This window comes from Dermochelys coriacea, chromosome 3 (assembly GCF_009764565.3).
Source record: "Dermochelys coriacea isolate rDerCor1 chromosome 3, rDerCor1.pri.v4, whole genome shotgun sequence".
Classification (NCBI taxonomy): Eukaryota; Metazoa; Chordata; order Testudines; family Dermochelyidae; genus Dermochelys; species Dermochelys coriacea.
In genome coordinates, this window is record NC_050070.1 from 93,253,464 (window position 1) to 93,272,425 (window position 18,962).

The 18,962-nt window shown below is 38.4% G+C and overlaps 1 long non-coding RNA gene across 1 annotated transcript; it reads left to right on the forward strand.

The window, feature by feature from the left end:
* The first annotated feature begins 2,811 nt into the window (after nucleotides 1–2,811).
* LOC122459336 lies at nucleotides 2,812–12,993 on the forward strand. The gene is made up of 3 exons (XR_006279951.1): nucleotides 2,812–2,910; nucleotides 10,958–11,748; nucleotides 12,408–12,993. It is a non-coding gene; the product is annotated as an uncharacterized LOC122459336 (long non-coding RNA).
* The last annotated feature ends 5,969 nt before the right edge of the window (nucleotides 12,994–18,962 follow it).

The window sequence follows — 18,962 nt, forward strand, 5'->3', positions numbered from 1 at the left end:
TGCTTTTTTCAGGGAGTTTCTTGAGCAAATGGTGTAGTTTCTTTTGGTAACCCTCTGTGGGATCAGAGGGTAATGGCTTGTAGAAAGTGGTGTTGGAGAGCTGCCTAGTAGTCTCTTGTTCATATTCCGACCTATTCATGATGACGACAGCACCTCCTTTGTCAGCCTTTTTGATTATGATGTCAGAGTTGTTACTGAGGCTGTGGATGGCATTGTGTTCTGCACGGCTGAAGTTATGGGGCAAGTGATGCTGCTTTTCCACAATTTCAGCCCATGCACGTCGGCGGAAGCACTCTATGTAGAAGTCCAGTCTGCTGTTTCGACCTTCAGGAGGAGTCCACCCAGAATCCTTCTTTTTGTAGTGTTGGTAGGAAGGTCTCTGTGGGTTAATATGTTGGTCAGAGGTGTGTTGGAAATATTCCTTGAGTCGGACACGTCAAAAATAGGATTCTAAGTCACCACAGAACTGTATCATGTTCGTGGGGGTGGAGGGGCAAAAGGAGAGGCCCTGAGAAGGGACAGATTCTTCTGCTGGGCTAAGAGTATAGTTGGATAGATTAACAATATTGCTGGATGAGTTACGAGAACCACTGTTGTGGCCCCTTGTGGCATGTAGTAGTTTAGATAGTTTAGTGTCCTTTTTCTTTTGTAGAGAAGCAAAATGTGTGTTGTAAATGGCTTGTCTAGTTTTTGTAAAGTCCAGCCACGAGGAAGTTTGTGTGGAAGGTTGGCTCTTTATGAGAGTATCCAGTTTTGAGAGCTGATTCTTTAATTTTTCCCTGTTTGCTGTAGAGGATGTTGATCAGGTGGTTCCACAGTTTCTTTGAGAGTGTGTGGCCCAAGCTGTCAGCATAGTCTTTGTAGTATGTAGATTGTAATGGATTTTTTACCTTCAGTCATTTTGGTATGATATCCATCTGTTTGCATTTGGAGAGGAAGATGATGTCTGTCTGTATCTGTACGAGTTTTTTTTTTTTATGAAGTTGATAGATTTCCACTCTTTCCGGCTAAATTCAGTGCCTTGCATAATGACAGGTTTCAGAGTAGCAGCCGTGTTGGTCTGTATTCGCAAAAAGAAAAGGAGTACTTGTGGCACCTTAGAGACTAACGAATTTATTTGAGCATAAGCTTTCGTGAGCTACAGCTCGCTTCATCGGATGCATTCGGTGGAAAATATAGTTGGGAGATTTATATACACACACAGAGAACATGCACCCATGTGTCTTCCTTTACACAAGGTCGGGAGCAAAATCTAGCTCAAAATAAGCATGTCTCTTCCTAAAACAAAGTAGCTTCCAATGCTATTGGAATGCTACAGGCCTTCTTCAGTAATGTCAGACATTGAAATAAAGGCTATGAAGCAGAGGAACATTTTATTTTCTTATATTTCTTCCAATATAAATTCACCAAACTGTGCATAGCCTTGAATAGAATTCTTCTCTTGTAATCTGTGCCAGAGAAGTCTTTGCAGTGCTCTTGCCACAGGTCTTTATGGTACTCTCCCCTCCCAAAATGGACACAAGGGAGGTGTGCAATAGAGGACAGGCAAAGTCATATTTTAGTGCCTGCTGGGAGAACTCTATCAAATAAGGTATGTTATCAGTCAGAACATTATTAATTGTTTCCCCCCCCACTTCAGAAATCAAACTGCAGCACAGATTCAGGACTCAGAAATTTAGATAGGCACCAATTTAATGACATCTTGCTGTGCTTAGTCCATGCAGACTCCACCTGATGCCATCTGTAAAAAAAGAGCTAATTTAAATTCAAAAAAAGAATCTCTGCAGTTATTGGTTAAGCTATTTTTCTAACATGCATACCCTCCTCCTGCTCTTTTCCACCCTTTCCCACCCACTATTACTGTGAGAAAGAGTTAGAGCTTTACTTAGACAGTTTTCAGAGTAGCAGCCGTGTTAGTCCGTATCCGCAAAAAGAACAGGAGGGCTGGTTCTGGCGGGACCCAACTGAGAGTGCCAATTCAGGACACATTGCTTAAAGCAAGGCAGTTACAGCCCAAGGCCAGGGTTTTTCCTCTTCTAAGGCAAACCAAACCAACCAAACAGAGCAGACTTTGGTCTCACCCCACTGACTGACTAACCACAAGTCACACAAACAATTCCTTTAGACACTCCAGTTTCCCAGTATTGTCACCAGTGCCACTTGTTATGGGGATAAATGGTTATGAAAACCAATACCCCAGTAAAAGAAAAAAGCTTCTCTTGATCCCGAAGGATCAAGCCCCAGACCCAGGTCAATATACAATTCAGAATTTACCCACAAATCATACTGTTGCCAATCCTTTAGAATTAAAATCTAAAGGTTTATTCATAAAAGAAATAGAGATGAGAGCTTAGACAGTGACACTCTTCTTCCCTTTGTAACTGGAGTTAAGATATTATACATTATTCGACACTGGAGAGTGAAGATGGGACAAAGGACTGACTGTTAACTGACTGTTAACGGAGAAGAATGATGGTAAGCAGTCACCAGAAGAAAGGAAATGGGAATAAACTCTAGTCCCTGTCATATGGTTTAATACCCAAATGTCTAAGTGAGCCCAAATGGCAATTCAGCAAAGTTGGGATTTCCTCAGTGACAAATTTCACACTGAAAAATTCAGAGTTTTTACTTTTGGAGACTTTATTTTTAAAGTAATTATTTTTGGGTTTCCATGACCTATTGGTCTTATGGTTCATAACAATAATTTGCATTAATAGAGCTTCTCCTGCCTGGAAATCTCAAAGTGCTTTGCAAATATTGATGACTTAAACCTCCCAGGATCACTGAGAGTCACTGTTGCCTCAATTTTACAGATGGAAAAATTGAAGGACAAAATATAAATGACTTTCCAATGGTCTTCCAGGAAGATGGTAACAAGTTCAGCGCAAACTCAGAACTCTCAACTTCCAGGTCTGTGTTTTTTAAACTCAGTATTATCTATTTTTGTGTTTCATAACATGCTCAAAAATCAGTCTTTAGAATGAAGTATATGTAAGCAAGGGTAGGTAAATTAGATATTTCAGTTATTCAGTATCTTCCAAAAAATTCTTCGTACCATCACAGTGAGTGAGAAATGAAACCTGTTAACTAGTTTGTATTACGGTAGTGCTTGAATATGCCATCCAATGGAAAACTGGTTATGCAGTGAACTTCTATATAGTAGTATATTGTAAATATAAAAATAATAGCTTAAGAAGTTTCTCTGTCGGTGACAGTGAAAACATCTTAGAATTTAAGTTGAATTCTGAGTAGCCAAATTCAGATCTGGAGTTAAATTCCTGCACAATGGAGCTATTAAGATCAGGGATTTGATTTGAGATGATGTATAATTAAAATGGAAAGGAATTAAAAACAAACACAAAACGCCAAATAACTCTTCACCATTTGTGCTATTTACTTCTTTGCATTTCAATCAGCTTGCCTAGTTTCACTGCCTGTCACATAGTTTTACTTTCTGGTTCTTAGAACACCTTGTTCTCAGTAAAATAAAAATCATGAAAATATCTTTTTAAATAAGTCAAATAAAGATATCTGCATATACTAAATTGATCTACGTGTGGATGACTCACAAGCAGTGGCAATTGAAAACAATTATTGAATGACAAAAAAAAAAAAGAAAACAAACAAATGAACTGCATACAAATTTCAATATAGGTAGACTTTATAGTTATGGTACTATAATTCCTCAATATGCCTTATAAAATCCAAAAGGTGGACCCAAAACTACTTGATAGTCTTTTTTGTTAAAGAGAATACATTAAAGATTTTGAGGTGCTCAGATACTGTGATGATGGACCTAAAATAAATAAGAAGAAAGGGTAAATTATTTTCCCATGATGATATAGCAAGTTTGTGTCAGGGCCAGATAAATGATTTTCACGTGATCGTGTAACAGAGAAGCAGTCTGAGCATAATTCAGTGTCTGGCATCATGACACTGTTAGAAATGCTGAGAGAAGCTGGCTAATATATTCTTTTAAATAAAGGATTACAGGCCTACTCAATGAACTGGGTCAGTATGACTGTTGGAAAGGGGAAGTGACATTGGAAGATAGGTGTGATGCTTCGTGACCCAGGGTTGTGAGGCACCTCACTACTACCTGCCATTAGTGTGAAGAGGCCTTGTCTGTCCCTGCCAGGGGTCAGCTCCCCGACTCCACTGGTCACAGGCAACATAAAAGCACTCCCCTCACAGTCTCTCTAAAGGTTAGCAATAGGCACATTCCAGCTCTCTGGCCCTTTGAACGTCTCTCAGGAGTTCCACTGGACACTCATAGGATTCACAGATTTGCTCCTTTGAAAGAAATGGTACACCCCAGTTCCACCTTGGATCACTGCCTTGCTTAACACACAGCATTTTATAGTGAAATCGAATATCCCCAAATCCTTGCAGCACTTCACGCCCAGCCTGGCTGGGATCTTCCTTTCATGAGACAGACATGGTGTCTGCTTTCCTCCTAGTTGAAGGATTCCATGTGTTTCCTCCTCCCCCCACCCATATATCAGTCCCATCCTTTGTCTTTATTCATAAACTGCCACACCCAATTTCAAATCTTCTGTGTATGGAGAGAGAATTGCGCATCTGCCGAGCAATAGTGCCCTGACACAACTCATCCCCCACCCCAGCCCATATATTTCTTAGAGATCTCCCTATTAGTCTTTATTTTATGATGATTTTGACTTTATTTTATCTCTGTGCTGTGGCCCAGCTGCCTTGGTGGTAAGGGAGGGAACTTCATGAACAAAATTACCCTTGTTATCCATACTTCAGACTACAATATTTGATCCCTGGCTCCTAAATCCCTTCTTGGTATCCCTTTCTCTCTGCTTCCAGTCTTTTAGCAGGTGCACCCTTTGAAGTGTAAATTAAGTGTTTATATTGTAGATATATAGTGTTGTAGCTGTGTTGGTTCCAGGGTATCCAGAGAGACAAGCTGGGGGAAGTAATATCTTTTATTAGACCAACTTCTGATTATTATAATGAACAGAGCTGGTCCAATTGAAGATATTACTGACCCACCTTGTCTCTCTATATTTTAGGTCTCCAATTTAGTGTAATTTGAAAAATACAACTGTGGACTTGAGAAAATTATTTTGTTCATTACTGATACATGGTTATGACCCTGAATGTTGTATAGCTTTGTCTTTCTGTGACTGATTTTAGTTTTAAATTCTCATTCAAGACATTTGTGAAACTGGTCTTTATCTCAAATCTGAATATGGTGATTCTTAGCAAAAAAAATAAAAAAATAAAAAAAGAACTAATGTTACTAAAGTTTGGAACTCAATCATTTCTTTGTTAGTTGTGTAACCCTTCTTCCAGGTGGAGCCAACTATAACCAGGACTGGGTTCAATATCTATGGTAGGGGTCGGCAACCTTGGCACATGGCCCATCAGGGTAATCCGCAGGCAGGCCGCGAGACATTTTATGTTGACTGTCCGCAGACACATGGAAAAGAAGCCCTTGAGGAATTCCACCATGATTTCAACAATTTCCATCCCACCATCAACCTCAGCCTGGACCAGTCCATACAAGAGATCCACTTCCTGGACTCTACGTTGCTAATAAGCGATGGTAACATAAACACCACCCTATACCGGAAACCTACTGACTGTTATGCCTACCTGCATGCCTCCAGCTTTCATCCAGACCACACCACACTATCCATTGTCTACAGCCAAGCTCTACGATACAGCCACTTTGCTCCAACCCCTCAGACAGAGACAAACACCTATGAGATCTCTATCATGCATTCTTACAACTACAATACCCACCTGCTGAAGTGGAGAAACAGATTGACAGAGCCAGAAGAGTACCCAGAAGTTACCTACTACAGGACAGGCCCAACAAAGAAAATAACAGAATACCAATAGCCATCACCTTCAGCCCCCAACTAAAACCATTCCAGTGCATCATCCAGGATCTCTCCTGAAGGGTGACCCATCACTCTCACAGATCTTGGGAGACAGGCCAGTCCTTGCTTACAAATACTCACCAAACACACACCACACAACAAAAACACTAACCTATCCTTGCAACAAAGCCTGTTGCCAACTATGCCACGTGTCTATTCAGGTGACACCATCATAGGGCCTAATCACATCAGTCACACTATCCGAGGCTCATTCACCTGCATATCTACCAATGTGATATATGCCATCATGTGCCACCAATGCCCCTCTGCCATGTACATTGGCCAAACTGAACAGTCTCTACGTAAAAGAATAAATGGACACAAATCAGACGTCAAGAATTATAACCATTCAAAAACCAGTCGGAGAACACTTCAATCTCTCTGGTCATTCGATTACAGACCTAAAAGTAGCGATTCTTCTTCAACAAAAAGACTTCAAAAACAGACTCCAATGAGAGACTGCTGAATTGGAATTAATTTGCAAACTGGACACCATTAACTTAGGCTTGAATAAAGACTGGGAGTGGATGTATCATTACACAAAGTAAAATTTTCCCCTTGTTTATTCCCCCCTTTCTCACTGTTCCTCACATGTTCTTGTCAACTACTGGAAATGGCCCAGCTTGATTATCACTACAAAAGATGTTTTTTTTCCTCTCCTGCTGGTAATCGCTCATCTTACCTGATCACTCTCATTACAGTGTGTATGATAACACCCATTGTTTCATGTTCTCTGTGTATATAAAATCTCCCCACTGTATTTTCCACTGCATTCATCCGATGAAGTGAGCTGTAGCTCACGAATGCCTATGCTCAAATAAATTTGTTAGTCTCTAAAGTGCCACAAGTACTCCTTTACTTTTTCCTGGTGGTGGTGTTATAGGAAAAATGCATAGAACTGGTTGGAAATTTTCCATTGTAACAGTCTTCTGTTAGAAAACACTGCTGAGAACATACCAGTTCCATTAAACCTTTCAATGGAAAACAGGGAACTGGCTCCTTAGGCTGCCCAAATCCATGGGGAGCTGCCTTTCCAGGTTGCCCAATTCCCAGGCTCCATAGCTATTTAGCAGGGAAAGTGAGAGCCAGGACTCCCAAATGCTGGAGCTTCAGGTTCCTTGAGAGACTGTCTAGAGGGCACCTCAGTTCCACTGAAGCCATCTGTCAGGAATTAGGGTCTGCAGAGGCTATAAAAGACTGCCTGATTGGTTGGAAGATTCAGCAGACAGGCTCTTATGCCCTATATAAGCAGCAGATCAGCAGCTGGTCAAAGCCTTTTTCCACAGTTGTGTTTTCTCCTAAGGAAAATACAATTTCTCCAGGAAAACCTGGATTTCAGGCTCCCAAGAGGCACACCTAGAGGACTCCCTGGGCTCCTGACCTCTCAGTTCCCGAAGTAGCCTTCCTGTTGGCTGCTAGATAGCCCAGGCTCCTAGGTTACCTAGCTCCTAGGCAGACCACCTACTGGGGAGCCTGGTTCTTAGATTCTTTAGCTCCTCGGGGGCCACCAGGTAGCTTGCTGGGGAGCTGAGACCAGAACTATATTAAAATTCTACTTTAGTTGTCCTGAAATAGCATTTTCTGAAAATATTCCTCCTGTCGAGAATTTTGCACTTCTGACTGTGAGTTCTGATTTAGAATGATTTTTTTTTGAAATGTGAAATTTTCCAGAGGCAGATAATTCCTGTTCTCCAGAACTGTAATAATGCAATACTTATACTGATTATCACCTTTCTCCTTCTATATTTTGATGCTTTGGAGCTTCATCCAAAGCTCATTTCAGACCAGGGAGTCTTTCTATTGACCTCAGTAGACTTCTGGATCAGGCCTTGGGTATAAACAGTTTAATATATCATTATTTTTTCCCTTCACACTGCATTGCAACAAGAAGTATGCAATATATTTGTAACAAAATGTGAAAAATAGAAAATTGTGCTTTGACTTTTAGACTGACTTAAATATTGACCCATTTTTACAAAAAACAAAAACAAAACTTTATTAGAAATAGGCTCATATATCCTCTCCTACTGCCCCTGTGACCCTCCCTTCATTTCCCAGCCCCATTCAGTCTCCTGCACTCCTCAGACTCTTATCTCACCTCTTCCCCGACATTCACTTGCCTGGCATATTTTCCCTTCATTTCTCCTCACAAACTCCTATCCAGCACATTTTCCCATTTGAACCCCTTTCCTCTAGCTCCTCTTCACATTCTCTATCTTCCCACTGCCTCCTGTCTAGTTTCCAAATTATATTGCACAGGGAGGGGAGTGCCATCCTCCCAGAGGGACAATCAAATGTTACTGTCATTTAAAACAAGGGTAGGTGGCAGTTATCTTGACTAAAGTGTTTCAATGCCACTGCAAAGGTGAAGGGAAATTGTGGCCCTGAGGCACAGCCACCATTTAATTGAAGGCAGCCTGTTGCTTTACTCCAATTAAAAGTAATGGGAAATTGAAGCCATTTTGAATATGAGCACAACTTCTTGAGACTGCTGCAAGAGACCAGGAGATGCTTTAAAGAAAACATAATATTCTGATATGCATGATAAAATCATGAGTTGGCAGCTCTGCATTCTGATTGTCTATGATTCTATCATCTAACATTATTTTGTCTTAAATTTATCCCATTATTTTACTAGGAACCAGAAATTAGGTTTAGTCAATAGTAGTTCCCAGCATCATTCTTTTACCTTTTCAAGACTACACATAAAGTGGGTTTATCTAAATCCTTCGGTACTCCCCAGTACTCATGATATTTCCAAGATAATTTCTAGTTGTCTAGTAAATTTCTCAAATAAAGGACTGACCTGCTTCCAATCAAGTCCATGACAGAAGGTACAGGCTTTTATTTCTTGCTGATTTGTATTTTCAAGGATTATGTTACCTACTTTTTATCATGGCTAGGATGGTCCTGCATATTTTAAGGTGGCAATTAAAGTAACTTCTAAGAAATTCTTTTTTCATATTGTTTTCCATTGTAACAACTTTAATAATGTCCCCAGTCCTACTGTATATTGACTGCTGGGATTTAGATGAAACTATTTTTAGTTACTTGATTTGCATTTTGTTTCCTGTATGTTTCTCGAGATGATGATTTCTAAAATAAATTACTTTTAAAGGTAGTTGCTTTAAGTGTTTTTCTGTCTCTTTCCTGCTGTGGTGACAAGTGCCTTATTAAATTGTTTAAAAATGGATGCTTTAAATGGCTTTTCTCCAGTCTGAGTATCCTGTTGAGTTACAAAGGTCACTTACATTTTAGTGCCTTTTTTAAAGGTGTTTTTTGTTTGTACGAATCATTTCTGTGCATTAGGATTTCTTGCAGGAGGTGTTTCTGAAAATCAAAATTCCCCAGTATTTTAATTTTCAACAACTTGTACCTAGAAACAAATGAATTGTGAGCCCAGCTGTTATAAATAATTAAATTAGGAATGTATGAAAGTCTGGTTTCGCCATGACTTTGCCAAGCCAAAAACACAGTATCAAAAGTTTTTCAAAAAGTCATTACTTATCATTAAAAATGTATACTACTAGTAAAGGTAACTAGAAGTATGCTCTTTCTGGTAGTAAAAGGAATGGTGGTGAGCCTACACCCTGATGACAAAAGAAACAAGGAAGTCTCACCTCTCCTGCACCCTGGCAGCCATTAAATGATATCCTACTGAACTATTGTGAATCACCTTGTTAACCTAGAATAACTTCACTCAACTTGAGAACCCAGGACCTCCCATGAAGAGAACTATTGTCCTACCATTCACAGAAAATAAGTGCCATTTAAAAGTTCATCTGATGACAACAGAAACCATGCAGGGGACATATTCCCAATAATGTGCTACCTTGTCCTCCGTATTCAGACAATGAAGTATACAATGTGAACAGAAACACTACAGTGAATCCAAAAATTGCCCTGTTTTATACCACCTCTGCTCATTTTGTCAGACCTTTCCAACTACTTCCCAGTATTTAAATGAGACGTTTGTTAATCTTCTTCATCTCCACCTGGATGTTGCCAATATTGTGGAACCATCCCAACTGACCAGGTGATAAGGTCATGTTTATGCAGATGAAGTGTCAGGATGAAAATATAGCCCCTCTCCTGTGGCTGTGTGTGGCTCTGTTAGATCTATATTGGAATTGGAAAAGGTTCAGAAAAGGACAACAAAAATGATTAGGGGTATGGAACGGCTGCCATATGAGGAGAGATTAATAAGACTGGGGCTTTTCAGCTTGGAAAAGAGACAACTGAGGGGGGGATATGATAGGGGTCTATAAAATCATGCCTGGTGTGGAGAAAGTAAATAAGGAAGTTTTATTTACTCCTTCTCATAACACAAGAACTAGGATCACCAAATTAAATTAATAGGCAGCAGATTTAAAACAAACCAAAGGAAGTATTTTTTCACACAACGCATGTTCAACCTGTGGAACTCCTTGACAGAGGATGTTGTGAAGGCCAAGACTGTAACAGGGTTCAAAAAAAGAACTGATACATTGATGGTGGATAGGTCCATTAATGGCTATTAGCCAGGATGGACTGGGCTGGTGTCTCTAGCCTCTGTTTGCTAGAACCTGTGAATGGGAAACGGGATGGATCACTTGATGATTACCTGTTCTGTTCATTCTCTCTGGGGCACCTTCAATTGGCCACTGTTGGAAGACAGGATACTGGGCTAGATGGATATTTGGTCTGACCCAGTATGGCCGTTGTTGTGCTCTGTTGAAAAATATAATTTTTCTGCTGACCTACAATGGGGTTGTGTGGGTCTATTTGGGATGCAAACATAACAGTGCTCTTTTATCTAATGCAGAGTCATAATGTATTTTATTTAAATGTATATGTTTACTTTTCATATCGTTCTTTATATTTTTCTTTGGTATTTTTACTAATCATCCCAGAAATTTATTTTTACAGGAAAGCATTTCTATTTCCAATCCATCTTTTTATTTTAGCCTCCAGTGAAGTTACAATGTTGACTTACTGACACCAAAATGATTTCCAAGAAAATGTCTGTGGTGCCATTAATATGGGTTTTGATTTCACTGCAGGAATCAGAAATTGAAGAGAAGGCTGGCATATGATGAGCAAGGCTTCATTTATTGTAATGGCTGTCATGGGAGTGTCATGTATTGCTTGATTTTCATCTTGTGAAGAAACTTGCTTGACTTTTGACATTTGCGTACAAGTGGATGGATGTGATGATAAACAACTGAACCAATTTCTTTTACCTTGAAAGCTGCTGCCAAGTTCGATCCTGCAATGCATGGGAAGTTAATGGAAAGCTATATATCAGTACCAACAGTGTGGTAACACAAGATGAAACCAGGGAATTCTCAGTGTCAGCTTTAATTCCTCCAGCGAGATAAGGTCTCTTCTCACTTACCGTCCAAAGTATGTTTTAAAAAAAATCAGGTTCCCAAGGTCAACCATGGTTTGGCATTACTGTGTTAATTTCCGAACAATATAATTGCAGAACAAACAAAGTTATAGGTCCTCATTCTGCAGCCTGATCCATGAAGGCAGATCTATGTGGAACCTCATTGACTTCAGTGTCATTTCATGTAGAGAATAAGGATCTCCCCAAACAAATCAGTTTGCCGGTTCCATATCTTAATTATTTGCACAGAAATTCTGTTTGGGGCTTTTGGCTGCTACACAGTATAACTAGGGACACCTGAGTCCAATTAAGGGCTGCTTGTGTCTCTTAAAAACTCCTTTTCTGTTGAGAGAGATGAGAGAGAAGCTGCAGCAGGGAGAAAAGGCTTGGGGAAGGAAGGATGGGCACCCAGAAGAGAAGCTGGTATAACATGGCAACACCCCAGAGGGAAGACAAGGAAAGGTATTTCCTTTTTTGTTATGAATTTTTCTTTGGTTTCACCAAAGAGTCCTCCATGAGCTAAGCTGAGACCCAAGGGAAAATCTATTCTAAAATAAAATGCATGTGAGGAATAAAAGCTCTCTGGAGTGGGACTGATTTACTCTAGGCCCCCGTCCCCCACTGCCAGAGGGGGAAACACTAAGCGTAGCAACATGAAGGACATGTCATGCCAATGCTTCTCTGTGACTTTTTTCCTAATTGCCTTGATATAACATCAGCCCATTAAGATTTCAAATGCAAACCCCTTTAATAATTAGAACTAATAGCAATGGAAACTAAAAATTACAGGCAACATTGCTTTTTGCTCAAAAGTCTGATTTTTTTTTCCAAGTTTGCACCAGTATAAAAGTTTCTCATTATAACTTAAATTCTTTTAATATGCTATATTAAATTATAATTAATATAATTAGACGTAATAAAATATTATTAGCAAAATTGTTTTTCAGTAGAACTTGTTCCCATAGAAACAAAGAGGAAGAAGATTCCATTTATTCATATTTTACTGCAAATAAATGTTCTGAACATAGTGTAAATTTAATATTCCTGAATTTCTATTTCACAAGAACATCAGGAAAGATCAATAGGAAAGTAAATACTGGATATTCCCTTATTCCTTACAGGGAGCTTTTAGTCACATTTGTTGTAGAAAAGAGTAAATCTGTTTGCACACCAGCAAGAGCCACAGATGTTTTCTGGTATTGATCTTCAGCAATAATGATTTTTAAGCATTGAAGAAGTGCATATGGGGATGTTGTGTGAAGGCTCGGGGGAAAAAACATAGAAGAAACAAGAGGCTAGAATTCCACGAAGACTGCCAGCAGTCGGCACAGCTTTCATCTTGCACAAGTACGGTAGGCTTGTGTTTGCAAAACCTCATGATTTATTTAGAATTTTAATTAAAGAAAAGAAGTTATTGGAACAGCACCTAGCATCTGCTGAGCATGGCTAATGATTTTTACAACCTCATCTGCAGGCATTGCATTAAAGGAGTTAACCATGACATGAGACACACCTGAAGCAAATCAGTGAGGGAAAACAAACCTTGCCTGCAGCTATCACTAATACAAGAGATGGTGTCTATTTTTTAAAAAAATCTTATCCTATTTGCATACAAGTGTTGTAGCTTCAGGGCCCAATCTGAAGTGCCCAGGAATAAGCATCATTACATGCTGATGAGTTTGTGCAGCATTTTGGCCTCTGGATGTTTCCCTGACAGCTTTTTCCAAAATTTGCATTTTTTTTGTTTTCTTAAAGAAAAAAATAAACATTTTCATGTTTTATACAGTTAAAAGTATAAAAAGGCCGTTGATTTATTTTCTAAAATCATGTCTCATTTGGTTTTTCTATTTAGATCTCTTCAAAAATGTTGTTTCATGTTTGCTTAGCACACTTCTTATTGTATTGGGAAAGGCTTTACTTAAAATGTGTAAAAGATGCAGAGGTGGTTTACAGACAGTTGTTTACTAACCATGACTACTAATGCACCCAATGGCCACAGCTTTCCTTTTGTAAGTCTGTACTTAAATATCAATCCTAGTCTTTATGGCTTCTGGTGGTTTCAGAGATTACCACATAAGTAAAATATTAAAGCAAACTATGGATCAAATCAAGCTTCTCTTAAAAAAACCAACCCCCTCAGGAGTTGGCATAACAAGTGGCAAATGTTTGCTTTTGGCTGGGGAAAAAAAATGAAGTCATTCCTACAATGTTGGCTGCAATAATTAAATAACAGGAATATAATGAATCATAGATGACAGAGATGGAAATGAACTACTATGTCATCTAGCTTACTCCCTGCCAGTGCAGAACTGTTTTACTGTAGTATATTCCAGTATAGTTGTAATACAGGGTATTTATCTCCTGTAACACTGTGCTACAGAAGGTCTGAATCTAGTGTTTTGACTCTCTAATCCAGGCTGATCCATATTTAAGGAAAAGCAATATGTGTGACTGTAAGGGATTCCACATGGTTGGAGGAAGTCTCACTAACAACAGCCAGGCTCCTGCTTACTGTTAAGCGTGTAGAAATGGCCAAACATACTGTATGCTTCAGAGTTTTACATGGCTTAAGAAAATGTATAAGAATAGTATAAAAGTTCATTTGTATGACACTGAACATTTTAGTGGGAAGATACTGGCTATCCTTGGATATCCACAGCTTTGATCACTGTGGAACATGGTATGGGTGCCCTGGAACATGGTATGGTGTGTTTTGTGTGGGATATCACTTGCTAAACAGGTTCTCAGGTTTCTGTCCACAGCCATTCTATATTTTGGCCTACGTAAAGAAGGAATTAAGTTTGTGGGTTACAGAGTGTCTGGGTAAAGAGCTCTGACACAAGAAAAGAAACATGCAGAGTTTTTCCATCCCCTGTTCCTTTCCAGCAGTGGAGAAACTTTTTTGATTACTGAAAATGACTTTTTAGTAAAAGGACTGCTCTCTTTTGGAGAAAGACCAATCTCCTTGGAGAACTGGGGCTCTCTCTCTCTGGCAGATTTGTTTTTTATTCCAATCCCAAGCACAGCGTAACAATGTTTTTATTGTTCTGGCACAATCCATACCTTTTATAGTGAGCATTTCTACCATATAATACAGTCCCCTCACACCAGGTGCCTTTTGTTAGCATGCACTGGATTTCACTTTATTATCTGTTTGGAAGACTTCAAATGTTCTTAATAATATTGCAGGCACATATTGGTCCTTTTACAGCCGAAGTTAAAATCCTTAAACTTTGCTTTGACTGCCAGTCATTCTCTAGGCATTAAATGTCACCTAAATACTATAATTAAACCTGTTTTTCGTGTCCCACATCTTCTCAGTGTGTTGCCTTTAAATTATACTGGTATTATACTATTGGCTTCATGAGACTCTCTTGGATTTCAGAAACATCCTTTTGAGGAAATACTTCATAGAATCGTGCATATGGCAACATTCTAAGAATTCAGCTGAACTTTTACGAGATTATAAAAGCCTTAAAATATTCTGTATTGATTAGCAGAAAAGCTGCAGGACTTTTCTGTTGCTTCATGTAACACTGCTGATAACTTTCATAGACAGTCAATGAAAGTCATTTGGACTCTGCTCGGAGAAAGCTGTATCTAATCTTATTGCCCATCCTGCCATTTGTTAATGCTTCGCTGACCTCAGACACACTCAGTCTAAATGGCTCTATGATGTTTTGAAGTGGATGAAGCATTCATAGGTGCAGGTCTGGCTGCATGCTCAAGCCAAAATTATCAAATGTAGATGCGTAAGTTTAGGCACTTACCGCTATACTGTATTTAGGTGCCTAAATAAAGCTGATTTGAATTTCAATTGAGCTGAGCTCTCACTGAGTTTAAGGGGACTTTTAACTATTCAGTACTTCTAAAAATCAGGCAACTTTTAGTTAATTGTCTAAATATGGAGTTTTGGTGCTTCATATTAGGCAACTAAATTTAAATATTTTGACCTCACTGCTTCCTTTTGTCCTCTTAAAATGGGATCATGATCAGGTAAGTGACTGTGAAATTGGTATTTCTTTCAGTTAATCTCTTTCCTGTGTACTCAAAGTCCTAGTTTTGTATTTGGATTCTGCAAGATTTGAAGTTGGATCTTTAAAGTTCAAACATTTGGGGGTTTAGTTTTAATCCTCCTCTATTCATTTTGCTGACAAAAATGTGTATTTACTCTTGTGAGCCCTGCAAAGACAATATATCTATGGGAGAACGAGCTTGATTCTCTTCTGGCTTTCTTGTCAGTAGAATTCTGTTTTGATTGCAGAATTTGTCTTGTAGGTGAGGATTTGTGAGCCAGAAAGAACACAGATGGATGTTTTTTCAGGTTCCTGGCTCGGTCTATGTCTTTGGCCATTAGGAAAAATTTTTTTGTTGAATCATTGTGAAATAATAGACATGGACTCATGGAATAACATTTTTAGAGTATTACAGCACTTTACATTTAAAAGTGCTGGTACTGCTCAGGTGGCTACAGTTTTAATCCTGGATTTCTGGATTACTATGTTTGCATGTTAGTGATTTACACATTACATTGCATTACATGTTCTGGGATTTACTTGATTACTTTGTAGGAACCAATCCTGTACAGCATGCTTTGTCCATACACTGTCTATGTATGACTTACTCTTCACCTCATCTTATGTTTCTGGTTTATATTGTCCATTGTTGTTTTGCTCTTTGTAAATGGTTCCCAGGGAGTTACCCTTTAATTTAGCTATTTTAGACATTATGTTTGCAGCTTCCTGACCTATTTAAGCTGTCTCCAAAAAAATGAAGACTCCTCCATGTCCAGTTACTTATGTCAAGCCAGGCCAACAGTTCTACAGCCACAAATTAAAAGGGAAGATAGTGAAATTCTGAGTGGGAGAAGACCAAAGCTGGTTAACCGATGGGGACAAATTCACAACAATTTTTTGTAGAATTTTATTTGTGTTTTTCATGGAAATTTACTAATGTTCTAAACGTTCTGATCATCACTAGTGGGGAGATGTCCATGAGACACACTGTGTACTAAAATGGGGACCATGTAAAAAGTCTGTGGTGCTTATTAGAGAATGGTGTTCATTTACTGACCCATTTCACTTGACATGGACCAAGGTTTCAAAAATGAATACACCTGTCACATAAGTGTCAGTAATAACTGGTTCCAGTACCTACTCCGACATCATCCCTTTTGTTGAAAATCAAATTCCAATAGAACATAATACCAACTAAAAAGAGACCATAGGTGGAGGGCAGGGTTGACTACTGAATCCCCTGACAGATGAGTGGATTATTCTGCATCTTATTGAATATGTAGCAGTAAGACTTTCTCTGAACCTCCATAGTTTTCTCATCACGTGGACACTTCTTGTGGCTATTTGGTCACTGAGGTGCATTTGCCAGGTGGATTCTGTTTGCCATTCCAGGTGGTTTTAATTGTCAATAACTGGGTGTGCATTGCCAATAGCACACTGAACGTCTCTAAGAATGGAGAATGAGAATCCTCTTTGCTTTATTTATATTTTTCATTTCACCTTTTAGAACTGACCCTCAGAGGTGGTCATGATGTCTGGTCTTGGTGAGGATGCTATAAATATTACCTTGGCAGGTTGCCTACCATTTTCTGTTTATAATTAGGCTTGTCAGAATATGCTTTTTATTTATTTAATAATTTTGAGAGAGATCAATGTTTATTTTAAAGATTTTTTTTTTCTAGAATTGTCAATTAAAATTTTCACAGTTGAGCAACATTATGGAATGTACGCATTTTTCCCTGTTTTTATTTATTTAAATCTTCACAATTGTGGGAAATTATGGGGGGATAGACAATATTTAATGACAGACGTTGAGATATAAATGTTAAAACACATTTTGGACATGTGATGTTGACGTACACAAAGCAAATAAGCTTAAATCAACTCTAATAAATTCTCAGGCAGCATTTCTCTGACTTGGCCTATCTGTACGTTTTGACTATTGATGGAAATTTTTTCATCTGTTTGTGTGTGTATGTATGGCAAATGTTACCAACATTGACCAATACAAATCTAATTCTTCCAATCTTATGTGTAATCTAATATTCTCTCCTCCTTGCAATGGGGTAGTTTATGGGCATTCTTGTATTTCTTGTGTTCTCATTTATTGATGTATATTTATTTTGCAGCTACATCAGGGTTAATAAGAAGCTTGATACATATTGACAATAGTGATTTTTTTTGTCCTTTTGTCTGTGAGTCTCTAAATTGGTGATACTAATTAAGCATAGTAAGGCATGTTGTGAGATTCTAATAACTCTAAGTAGGGATTTCTTGAATCTACTAATACTTTTTCTTATTTTTTGCTAATCCATTTGACTGTGTATAGTAAAGGTTTGAGTTATATGTTTGAAGTAGGGCTGTCGATTAATCGCAGTTAATTCACACAATTAACTATAAAAAAAGTAATTGCTATTAATCACAGTTTTAATCGTACTGTTAAATGATGGAATACTGATTGAAATTTATTAAATATTTTGGATGTTTTTCTACATTTTTCAAATGTATTGATTTTAATTACAACACAGAGTACAAAATGCACACTGCTCAATTTATATTACTTTTTATTACAAATATTTGCACTGTAAAATGATAAACACAATAAAATGATAAATGATAAAATGATAAACACAAGAAACCGTATTTTTCCGTTCACCTTATACAAGTACTGTAGTGCAATCTCTTTATCATGAAAGTGCAACTTACATAACTGCACTCAAAAACAAAACAATGAAAAGATTGAGTCCACTCAGTCCTACTTCTCATTCAGCCAATCGCTAAGAGAAACAAGTTTGTTTACATTTACGGGGGATAATGCTGCCCACTTATTTACAATTTCACTAGAAAGTGAGAACAGGCATTCACATGGGACTTGTATAGCCGGCATTGTAAGGTATCTATGTGCCAGATATGATATAAACATTTGTATGCCCCTTCATGCTTCAGCCACCATTCCGGAGGACATGTTTGCATGCTGATGATGCTTGCTTTTTTTCTTTTTTTTTAAAAAAAGCGTTAATTAAATTTCTGACTGAATTCCTTGGGAGAGTATTATATGTCTCTTGCTCTATTCTACCTCCATTCTGCCATATATTTCATGTTATAGTAGCCTTGGATGGATGACTCAGCACATGATGTTCATTTTAAGAATCTTTCGCTGCAGATTTAACAAAATGCAAAGAAGATACGAATGTGAGATTTCTACACTTGACCCAAGGTTTAAGAATCTGAAGTGCCTTCCAAAATTCAAGAGGGATGAGGTGTGGAGCATGCATTAAGACGTCTTGAAAGAGCAACACTGCGATGTGGAAACCACCAAAAAAGAAAATCAGTCTTTTGCTGGTGGCATTTGGCTCAGATGATGAAAATGAACATGCATCCGTCTGCTCTGCTTTGGATTGTTATTGAGCAGAACCCATCATCAGCATGGACACATGTCCTCTGCAATGGTGGTTGAAGCATGAACATATGAATCATTAGCGCATCTGGCATATAAATATCTTGTGATGCCAGCTACAACAGTGCCATGCGAACATCATTTCTCCTTTTCAGGTGACATTGTGAACAAGAAGTGGACAGCACTATCTCCTGCAAATGTAAAAAAAACATTTGGCTGAACAAGAAGTTGGACTGGGTGGACTTGTAAGCTCTAAAGTTTTA